Source organism: Schistocerca piceifrons, chromosome 7, assembly GCF_021461385.2.
Source record: "Schistocerca piceifrons isolate TAMUIC-IGC-003096 chromosome 7, iqSchPice1.1, whole genome shotgun sequence".
Lineage (NCBI taxonomy): Eukaryota > Metazoa > Arthropoda > Insecta > Orthoptera > Acrididae > Schistocerca > Schistocerca piceifrons.
Window position 1 is genome coordinate 472496235 of NC_060144.1, and position 11339 is coordinate 472507573.

Genomic DNA, 11339 nt, shown 5'->3' on the forward strand with positions numbered 1-11339 from the left:
GGCGGCGAGTGCCGCCGTTGGGTGGCAGTGCAAACTATTCTGCGCGACCTGGCCGGCCGGCCGGCTGACAGCATGCTCATCCTTATTTGTGGCGGCAGCGGCAGCGTTTGGGCGGAACCAGTTGGCGACGGCTGGCAGACGGCGGTCCCATCCGGTCGTCCACCCTGGGCCCCAGCCACACCCAGACTCGATTACTTCACTTGGGCCGCGGCGACCAGCAGAACCGGTGCGGTCTGTCCGAGTGCAACCACCCCGCAATTCGTTCCTCCGCGCCGCGTGTCGCTCCGCACTCGTCTGCAGGGACAGCCCTGTCGCGCTGCTGCTTCGGCAAGTGGGTCTTGCGAAATTAAGGAAGTGACGCTACTGTGCCGGAAAATTTCGCTACTCGTCTCCGAAAGCGAGACAGGCACAGCTGTTCGGAGTCGTCTCGAGGAACTTGATCTTTGTCGCCGAGAGAACCCGTCGTGCCACGCGATTACATAATTAATCATTTTTATTCGTCCAATCAGTTGCGGATCCTTATACTAGTGATACTGCATTTCAACAATAATAATATATACAGGGTGAAAAGTATTTAAACTGACAAACTCTGGGAGGTTTTAGGGGACATCAAAATAAATATTTTTCCCTAATGTCATTTTTTCCTATGAGGATTATTTAAACCGGTGGACGCCGTATTACGCTCATCAGTTGTTAGAGGCCGTATTACGATCTTCATTTGTTAGAGGGTGTATTACGCTCTTCAGTTGTAGGCAACTGCTGTCCACCAGTGCAGTAGTGCATTGTCTCTGTTTACTAATGTAGCGATACACGTGGAGTGAGTACACTGACATGGTTGGTGCGTACTACGTAGCGCACCACAACGGACGAGCAGCACAGCGGGTTTATCAACAACAATATCCTAATCGCCGTATCCCGCATCATACGACCTTTGCTGCTGTGTACCAACGTCTGCGTGAGACCGGGTCATTTAGCAGATTACCTGGACAGGGACGCCGCCGCACGGCAAGAACACTGCAAGTTGAGGAAGCTGTCTTGCAGCATGTGGAGCGCGATCCTTCAATCAGCACTCGTGCAATTGCACGTAAAAAGGGGACGAATCAGACGAATGTAAGAACAGTCCTTCTAGAGCAATTGTTACGTTCATTTCACTTACAGCGTGTCCACAACCTGGAACCAGTTGATATCCACCCAGAGCACAGTTTCGCAGTGGTACCTGGAACAGTGTGAAATGCATCCTACATTTCCATCCTCTGTGTTGTTTACCGATGAAGCAACGTTCGGGGGTGATGGAGTCTTCAACAGGCATAATTCGCATGTTTGGAGTGAGGATAACCCACATGCCACAGTTACTAGCGCTCATCAAGTGCGGTTCTACGTTAATGTGTGGGTCGGTGTTGTTGGGGACTGTCTAACTGGGCCGTATCTGCTACCTAGTTGTTGCCTCTTGGTCATAAAAAAATGGAAATGTGTTTGTTGGTTTGATTAATTTGCCGCCAGAGAAATCTTCCTCTACCAGTTTAAATACTCCTCATAAGAAAAAATGACTTTAGGGAAAAATATTTGTTTTGATGTCCCCTACAACCTCCCAGGGGAGTGAGTACATAATATATTGAACAGGAACCCATGTCCGGAAACGTACCGTGTCCGTTCTACGACGGTTCCAGTTCAGATGCGTAACGCGCCCACATCTGTTGAGGGACAGAGAAAAGTCTCAGAGTTGGTGTCCTGACATGCAATAGCGTAGAGAGGATGACCTATACTACGTCAAACAGTCATTTGAAGTGGGTCTTGCTGCGAGTTTAATTTACGAGACTCCTATAGAGACAGAGGAAGATCTGCTAGCACGAGTTCCTGGCGTTGCGCTAGAAACTGAAGAGACACCACATGGGATAGAGAGTGTGTACCAGAACATGCTAGGTACAGTGCCTGTAAAAACTTCGGTGGTCGCCACATCGAGCCGCTGTGTAATGCATCGGTACTGTTCTGTACGTGCAGTATGCTTGGTTCCTTTTTATTCTGGAATAATGTAAACACATAATGCTTGGGTGTTAATACAAACAACTGCACTTAACTGATAAATGGATGTTTCGTTAATTTTCCTTTCGAACTGTTATCTAATAATTCTACTCCGTCACACCTAATTCAGTTCCTTAAGCAGAAGTGGATGAGTTAAACATCTGAATTGAAACCATCGTAGAACAGAAACGGTACGTTTCCGGACAAGGGTTTCTGTTCAATATGTTATGTACTCAGTCCTCTCTACGATTCCTTTAAATCTATAACGGGGATTTCTGAACTCCCTGTTTGTATGCGGTTATATTGTTCACCAACTGGGACGAAACAGCAATTTAACCTCGTTCTGACCATTCAAATTCAACTGTGCTGCATGAGAGCTGAAATGTGCTAATCATAGTACATTGCCAAAAGCGTTCGCTCTTCAGCTCTGCGTCATTATTCTAAGCAGCAGCGGGTCCGCACCTGCCCCAATGCGGCACTCTGCATGGAGGATTAGTTGCACTTATGAACTGAAATTTCTTGGACAAATCGTTGGCTGAAACAGCAAAAACTATGCTGCAGGTTACAATGAATCCGTCATTCTTTACACATCCCCCTAACTTTTGTAGACATAAATCCATAAACTTGGAACCTGAGGATCACAAAATCGCACTAAAAGCGCTGGACGCGTATCTGAAACGTAATATTGTACATTCTTAAAATCAGTCGTAGCAATCCCTAACATTTTTAGTCCTGATAACAGTTCAAAACCTGTCCACAGTCGGGCTAATTCTGTCATTTACAAATTTATCAATATGTCCGCCGACAATAGTATTTTCTAGCGACTGCATTCACGTACCTCCAAAAATGCTCAGACCGCCTCAGTCCCACTTCATTACAGTCCTCCCACTCTTAATATGAAAATTACAAGGCGTAAGCCTTCTCCATTTACCAGAAAGCTCGACACACTAAAGCAACAGTGTGTGGCACGTTATCACCAGCTGCATGTTGTCGCGCAGCATATCCTTAACTAAAGCCAAACAATATCATGATTTCAACAAAATTCATAGTTTTTTTAAACACAAAATAATACATGAAGTTAAATACATTGGTGAAGACAGGTAGCAGAATAGAGGACAGCATAATCATAGTGATTGCAGCGTGAACCGGAACTCTATCATTACTGTGTAAGAGACCCGTGATCTTCACTGGCTCGATACAGAGATATAAAGTAATTATGATTTATTCAGTTTGTTATCTCAGTTACCTTTCTTTCTGTGATAGTAGCATCACAGTAGTGACAAACTGTGTAATATATTATCACCAAGAGGTATAACACAACTCACAGAGAAATGCAAGAACACATAGCATAGCGCTGTTGCGCCACTCTTTCATGGCATTCAGTGTACCTGTATTCGACGTGTGTATCGACCAGTCCTTCATCGTTAATATGACATATTAATGACAATCGCCATAGCTGTATTAACTCACATTTGCTGAGCCACGATCGGTTCCGTTCTTCAGATCATCATCAGGTTGCCGAATTGTGATATCAATGGTCTCGTTGTCAGTTCGTAAGAAACGAAAGCGGTAGTGTCATGGTAATACTACACAATAGTATTAGTGCCAATCAGCTGTGGTGTGCAACGTGATTAAGATTATCGTCATCGTTAAAACAGTGCATACTGCTGTGTATAGCCGTTAAAGTACAACTAAAACTGCCTGAAAAGCAAACACGATACACAACTGAGCAGAATCGAATGCAAATTTGAGGGCGAAGAGTAAATGTACAGTACTGTTGTCAGGGTCCCTTATACCAAAATGCTCACAAAGAATGACCTTCGAAATTCAGTCGATGGAGTTTCGTGTATCAGCATTTTCAAGCTGATTTTCATGCGTGAAATTGCGGTGTTGCTCCGATGTTTGGACAAAATAATACGAGCTCGTTAATATAAAACATTGCAGGAGCTTTTTCTCTGCCTTTTGATTTCAACTTAGCCGGCCGCGGTGGTCTAGCGGTTCTAGGTGCGCAGTCCGGAACCGCGCGACTGCTACGGTCGCAGGTTCGAATCCTGCCTCGGGCATGGATGTGTGTGATGTCAAAATGGCTCTGAGCACTATGGGACTCAACTGCTGAGGTCATAAGTCCCCTAGAACTTAGAACTACTTAAACCTAACTAACCTAATGACATCACACACATCCATGCCCGAGGCAGGATTCGAACCTGCGACCGTAGCGGTCCCGCGGTTCCAGACTGAAGCGCCTATAACCGCACGGCCACTCCGGCCGGCGTGTGTGATGTCCTTAGGTTAGTTAGGTTTAAGTAGTTCTAAGTTCTAGGGGACTGATGACCTCAGAAGTTAAGTCCCATAGTGCTCAGAGCCATTTTTTGATTTCAACTTAAATTCTACACTGAGGTAACAGAAGTCATGGGATATCTTTTAAAAACGTGTCTAACCTCCTTTTGCTGGACGTAGTGCAGCAACTGCACGTGGCACCGACTCCACACGTCGATGGAAGTCCGCTGACAAATACTGAGCCACATTGCTTCTATAGCCAACCATAACTGCGAAAGTGTTGCCGGTGCAGGATTTTGTTCAAGAACTGATGTATCGGTTATGTCCTGTAGATTTTCAATGGGATGCATGTCAGGCGATCTAGGTGGTCAAATCACTCGCTCGAACTGTCCAGAATGTTCTTGAGACCAGCTGCGAACAGTTGTGGCCCGGTGACATTACGCATTGTCATCCATAAAAATTCCATCGTTGTTTGGCAACATAAAGTCCACGAATGGCTGCAAATGGTCTCTAAGTAACAGAACAAAATCATTTCTAGAGAATCCAGTCCATTGCCTGTAAACATAGCCCAAAACGTTATGGAGCACCCACCACCTTGCACAGTGCGTTGTTGACAACTTGGGTCCATGGCCTCGTAGGATCTGCGCCGCATTCGAGCCCTACCATCAGCTCTTAACAGCTGAAACCGCGACTCATTTGAAAAGGCCACAGTTTTCCAGACGTCTAGGTTCCAACTGATATGGTCACGAGCCCAGGAGAGGCACTGCAGGCGATGTCTTGGTTCAAATGGCTCTGAGCACTATGGGACTCAACTGCTGAGGTCATTAGTCCCCTAGAACTTAGAACTACTTAAACCTAACTAACCTAAGGACATCACAAACATCCATGCCCGAGGCAGGATTCGAACCTGCGACCGTAGCGGTCTTGCGGTTCCAGACTACAGCGCCTTTAACCGCACGGCCACTTCGGCCGGCGGCGATGCCTTGGTGTTACGAAGGCACTCGCGTCGGTCGTCTGATGCCATAGCCAACTGACGCCAAGTTTGCCCGCACTGTCCTAACGGATACGTCCTACGTTGATTTTTGCGTTTTTTTTTTACGCAGCTGCTTCTCTGTTAACGCTGATAACTCTACGCAAATGTCGCTGTTACTGGTCGTTAAGTGAAGCAATCGGGCACTGCGTTGTTTGTGGTGGGAGCTAATGCCTGAAATTTGGTACCGTCGGCGCACTCTTGACACTGTAGATGTCGGAATATTGAATTCCCTAATGGTTTCCTAAATGTAATGCCCCATGTGTCTAAACTCCAACTATCATTCTACGTTCTATGTCTATTAATTCTCATCGTGCGGCCATGATCATGTCGGAAACATTTTCACGTGAATCACCTGACATGCATGAGTGTAAACAACAGCTCCACCAATACACTGTTCTTTTATACTGTATGTACGCGATACAACCGCATATGTGCATATCACTAACCCATGACTGTGGTCAATTCAATGTAAGGAGCAATCAACTAAAAACGAGACCGATGGAAAAATAGTACTTCAGCTGTTTATTATTTCGAATGCAACCGCCATAGCTCTTACTACATTTACCCAGCTGCGAGACAAGACGGGCAGGGCCTCCATGGAAAAATATTTTCGGTTGCCTACGGAATCATGATTCTACCCAGGCGTGTACCTCTTCATCCGAAGCAAACTGACTACCACGAATGTCCCTCTTCTGGGTTCCAATAATATCGAAATCACGTGGAAAGAGATCAGGACTGTGCGGAGGATGTATGAGATCTTCCCAGCGAAACTGCTGCAGCATAGTCGAAACAACGAGGCACTCCAGATCCGGAAGTCGTGATAACTTTTTTCTTTGATTGAAAGGGATCGCTGCTTATTGACTTTCTGGATCATGGAGCCCCAATTAACGCACAGCGGTAAGTGGACACTTTGCAAAAACTGAAGCACGTCATCAAGTCCAAACGTCTAGGAATGTTGACTGTCAGCATCATTCTGATGCGGAATAATGTCCGCCCACATGCTGCCAAGGTTGTCTCGACTACCCTGCAGAAGTGTTGCAGGGAAGTTTTCGCACATTCCTCATACAGTCCCGATCTCTCACCATGAAATATTTTTTGGAGCCCTGAAGAAAGACGATACGCATCCGACGATTTGCTTCGGATGAAGAGGTACGCACCTGGGTCCAGTCATGATTCCGTGGGCAGTTGGAAACATTTTTCTATAAAGGCATTGTCCATCTTGTCTCACAGTGGGATAAACGTATTAACAGTATGGCGATTACTGTTGAAATAATAAGCAAGTTATTTACATTTTTCCTATGTGTCTCGTTTTCATTTGACGGCCCGTTATATAGTACGAGTGTCTTGCCAGAGACTCTGGGATATTGTGGTTGTTGGATTGCTCTGACGTCATGTCAAAAGCTGTTTCTTTTTCATGTAAATTCAACGGGTATCAGTGCTATCAGACACTAAAATGGAATCAGGGCGACGAAGGAAAATGTATATCGGATCGAGATTCGAACCCAGAATTTCCTACTTACTAGACTGATGCGGTAACCACTGCGCCATCCGGGACACTGCGTTATCACACTTGCACAGTCTATATCGGTACGCTTCACAGACGATCCACACTCCCATCGAGCGCCACCTATCCGCAGTTTTTTCTCTAATTTTGATTTGGTCTTCATAAACGTAATCCATTCAGTCATCTCACACGTATACCTGTATACAGACACAAATACCTATCATTCTCACAAATGGCTCTGAGCCCTATGGGACTTAACATCTGTGGTGATCAGTCCCCTAGAACTTAGAACTACTTAAAACTAACTAACCTAAGGACATCACACACATCCATGCCCGAGGCAGGATTCGAACCTGCGACCGTAGCGGTCGCGCGGTTCCAGACTGAAGCGCTTAGAACCGCCCGGCCACACCGGCCGGCTGTATCATTCTCACATTACAAAATAGTCAGCAAACATTTAATAACACAATAACGTTGTTGTAATTTCAATCCGTAGGCTAAAAGTCTCCAGTACATTGGATAAGCGTCTTTCTGTTAAAAAATAGCAGTAAGTACAGAGCCTCCACTATCAGATAGGTACTTCCCTGGTACGCAGTGGGTATCGAAAGAAAAAGTAAGTATGTTCTTCGAATCATACCGAAGTTGCAGCTAGGCGCAGGGCCCCAATGAAGATATTACAGTAGCTGACAGAAGTTGCAAAGATTAAACCGAAGCCGCAAAACTATCACTCTGAAATTTCAGCTGAATTTCTTGCCCTCTAAATACAGGTGGCTGTCTAAAATGCGTACAATATAAGTGCAGTGTCCACCTTTAATATGGCAATACAATTTTGAAAGATGGTTCCATTGTCTCGTACAATGTGTATTAATGGTGTAATGTTTCGTTCCTGGAATTTTGTGGTATATTTTAGTTGCCGATCCGGACAGCTTCTTTACGTCGGACTGCCACCTTTTTACTGCCGATAACTCCGCAGTGAGTTTTAATCCAGATGCGAGGATTCAAGCATACCTTCCCTATGTTACTGTCTGATATTTATACGACGCTCTGTATCTGGGCTGAGTTGCCGAAGAGTTTTTATTGCGGGAGCAGGCGTTCGTTTTCTACTGCCGTCCGAGCGCAGCATGATCGCGACACAATTCTTGTGCAATAATTTGGCATTAGCAAGGATTTTTATTGTAACTCTTCTATGATTAAGTTGTCGTAGATGAAGGGAAATACCGTTTGACTAAATTCCAAGAAGGTGAAATAAGAGCTTTAGAGATTATTATGTTTTCCTTTGCTTTTTGTGACGGGCAGGGAAATTCAAAGTTGGTAAAGACATGTAATCTGATGTGAAAAACACTTTCAGCAGTATTATTCTCTGTGTACCGTTTGAAGTGAGTCAGTTCAGTAAAAACTAGTGATACGCAGACTTTAGTAAAATCTGTATACCTTTCTATATGAACTCATAATTTTGAAATTATGTCTGTTGTAGAGTCAAGAAGTTGTGTGGTTTTTGACAATGGAACTTCAAATTTCAGCCACAATCCACATCCGAAGGGATCTGTTAGAGCATGCAGGGTTCACGCGATGTTTTAAAAAAAATGTTATCTTGTTAGTTAGGGTGATAGATTTTACTAGGCTTTACTTGGTCTGTTTTCTGCATCAAAAGTGGTCCCACTTTTCGTTCATTCTTTGCAAGTGACGCTGACAAATACGCATGACTACACTCCCGAAGTTATTGTTTTCGTGTTGGCGCCAGGAAAAATCATACGAGTTGGGATAAAGCAGCTGGTCGCTAGGGATGCAACCTGCGAGGTTCATCTGTCAGGTTGTATCAGTGGTTTCTGTATCACACCATGCCTCGTCGCAGATGTAAAATGCCCTATAAATAATCAATACACATCAGATTCCAAAGTTAAATCAGTTTATGTCTGCATGTATCAACCAAGTGGGGCACAACGCTGTCATTGCAGTCCTGAAGCATAAGATAAGTGTCTGCATCACATATCAGCCAAAGGTTGCTCATCATCAGCCACATTCGTACTACCCTTTCTACAGGCTATAGAAGATCATGTTTCGTGGGGGCGCCAGGAACTGCAGACCATATTCGTGCGTTGTTGGTGCGAGCTGCTCTTCCACATTGGTCATTTGTTAGTGCTCCTACCTCTCGGCTGGCATCTCTCCGTCCGAACAGGCCTCGGGAGGCCCAACGGTACCGACCTACCGCCTTGTCACCGTAGACCGGTAGGCGTCACTGGATGCAGATATTGACTGATATGTGATCAGGACACTGCTCTCTAGGCCTTTGTCAGTTTTCGTGACCGGAGCCGCCAATTCACTGTCAAGTACCTCCTCAAAGGGCCTCACAGGGGGTGAGTGCACCCGCTTGCCGACAGCCTCGGTAGACCCAGACGGTCACCCATCCTAGTGCTAGCCAAGCCCAACAGCGCTTAACTTCGGTGATCTGACGGGAACCGGTGTTAGCACTGCGGCAAGGCCATTGGCAATGTCTAAATAAGAAGAATGGAGAAAGAAAATGAGTCACACCCCGCGAGACGTCAACCCAAAGCTCTGCGTTCTGGCCCAGATGGGCCAATTGTGAACGACCGGCCGCCGTGTCGTCTTGTGACAGTAACATCATTCGGAGCGATATGGAGGGGCATGGGGTCATCACTCAGCTCTCCCTGCCGTTGTCGATTTTCTAAGCCTTGGAGCCGTTACTTGTAATTCAAGTAGCTCCTCGTTTGGCATCACGAGACTGAGCGTACACCATTCCACTCCCACCAACAACGAAAACTTCCTGGTAGTACCAGGAATCGAACCCGTTTCCCCCGAACGGCAGCGAGCTATGGGGCGGACGCCGAGAAGCGAGTTGACAAGTTTCTTCACGTACACCTTATCCATCTGAAGCCACTTGATGAGCAGACCCAGTAGAGCTACAAAATTGCAGGGGTGTTGGTTGCTGCTTTTCATTCGCTGTTCCAAATAGTCCCAGGTATTTGCTGCGGGTTCAAGTTCTTAGGCTTACAAGTTCAGAATCAATTTCAATAAAATCATTGTAGGTGTTAGGTCTTGTTGTTATGAAGAAGGAGAGAGGGAGCTAATAAGAAGAGCGAGAGGAGACAACGGGCATTCTCATTCCGTACGCCCAGGCGTTTTTACATTTCCGTGAAAGGAGTAGGGTTGCTCCAGAGAACGCGAAGACAGCTTGGCAGTGGAGAGCGCTCGGGAAACCCACTTCCACAGTAAATGGCGCCGCGCCATTGTCAGCTGCGCAGGGCGTAGAGCGGGGAGCGGTGTCCACCTTGGGCCCGCAGCCTGGGGTCAGGACCACTCCTCCGCCGGCGGCCTACAAATGAAAACACTCTCAGCGCCCGGGATTGGGTTCCTTTGTAGGCCGCGTTCTCGCACATTTGTATGTGCATTGTGGGCCGGGATCCTGAAAAGAAACCATTGTCTGCACCCGAGGCGGCCTATTGTGGCGACCATTTATTGTATTAGTCCGAATCTTTTTCACCCCGGCGTTCTTGCGGCGCGTCCTCCGGAGCTCTTACTGCGGGGCGGCGGCGGTCCGGCGAGGCACTGCGCCGCGCATGCGCAATGGCTGCAGGTGCTCCGCCGTCTGCCCTGTCGCTGATTCCAGACACGTCCTCCGCGCCCGCGGCTATTGTGAGGGGCGACAAATGCCTGTTATCTCCGGCAGAAGAGCGGTCGCCTGTCTCAACCCACAGATTTGGTCTGGACGGTTGCTGATACTCGCAGTAATATACAAGTTCTGTAGCACTATTGACTTTGCAGATAAAAGCCTATATACACTACTGGCCATTAAAATTGCTACACCAAGAAGAAATGCGGATGATCAACGGGTATTCATTGGACAAATACATTATACTAGAACTGACATGTGATTACATTTTCACGCAGTTTGGGTGCATAGATACTGAGAAATCAGTACACAGAACAACCACCTCTGGCCTTGATACGCCTGCGCATTGAGTCAAACAGAGCTTGGATGGCGTGTAAGGTACTGCTGCTCATGCAGCTTCAACACGATACCACAGTTCATCAAGAGTAGTGACTGGCGTATTGTGACGAGCCAGTTGCTCGGCCACCATTGACCAGACGTTTTCAATTGGTGAAAGATCTGGAGAATGTGCTGGCCAGGGCAGCAGTCGAACATTTTCTGTATCCAGAAAGACCCGTACAGGACCTGCAATATGCGGGCGTGCATTATCCTGCTGAAATGTAGGGTTTCGCAGAGATCGAATGGAGGGTAGAGCCACGGGTCGTAACACATCTGAAATGTAACGTCCGCTGTTCAAAGTGCCGTCAATGCGAACAAGAGGTGATCGAGACGTGTAACCAATGGGACCCCATACCATCACGCCGGGTGATACGCCAGTATGGCGATGACGAATACACGCATCCAATGTGCGTTCACCGCAATGTCGCCAAACACGGATGCGACCATCATGATGCTGTAAACAGAACCTGGATTCATCCGAAAAAATGACGTTTTGCCAT

General features: G+C 46.5%; 1 pseudogene; it reads right to left on the reverse strand.

Moving 5' to 3' along the window:
• Positions 1-9202: 9202 nt before the first annotated feature.
• On the reverse strand, positions 9203-9320 carry LOC124709500 (annotated as a pseudogene).
• Between the last annotated feature and the right edge of the window lie 2019 nt (positions 9321-11339).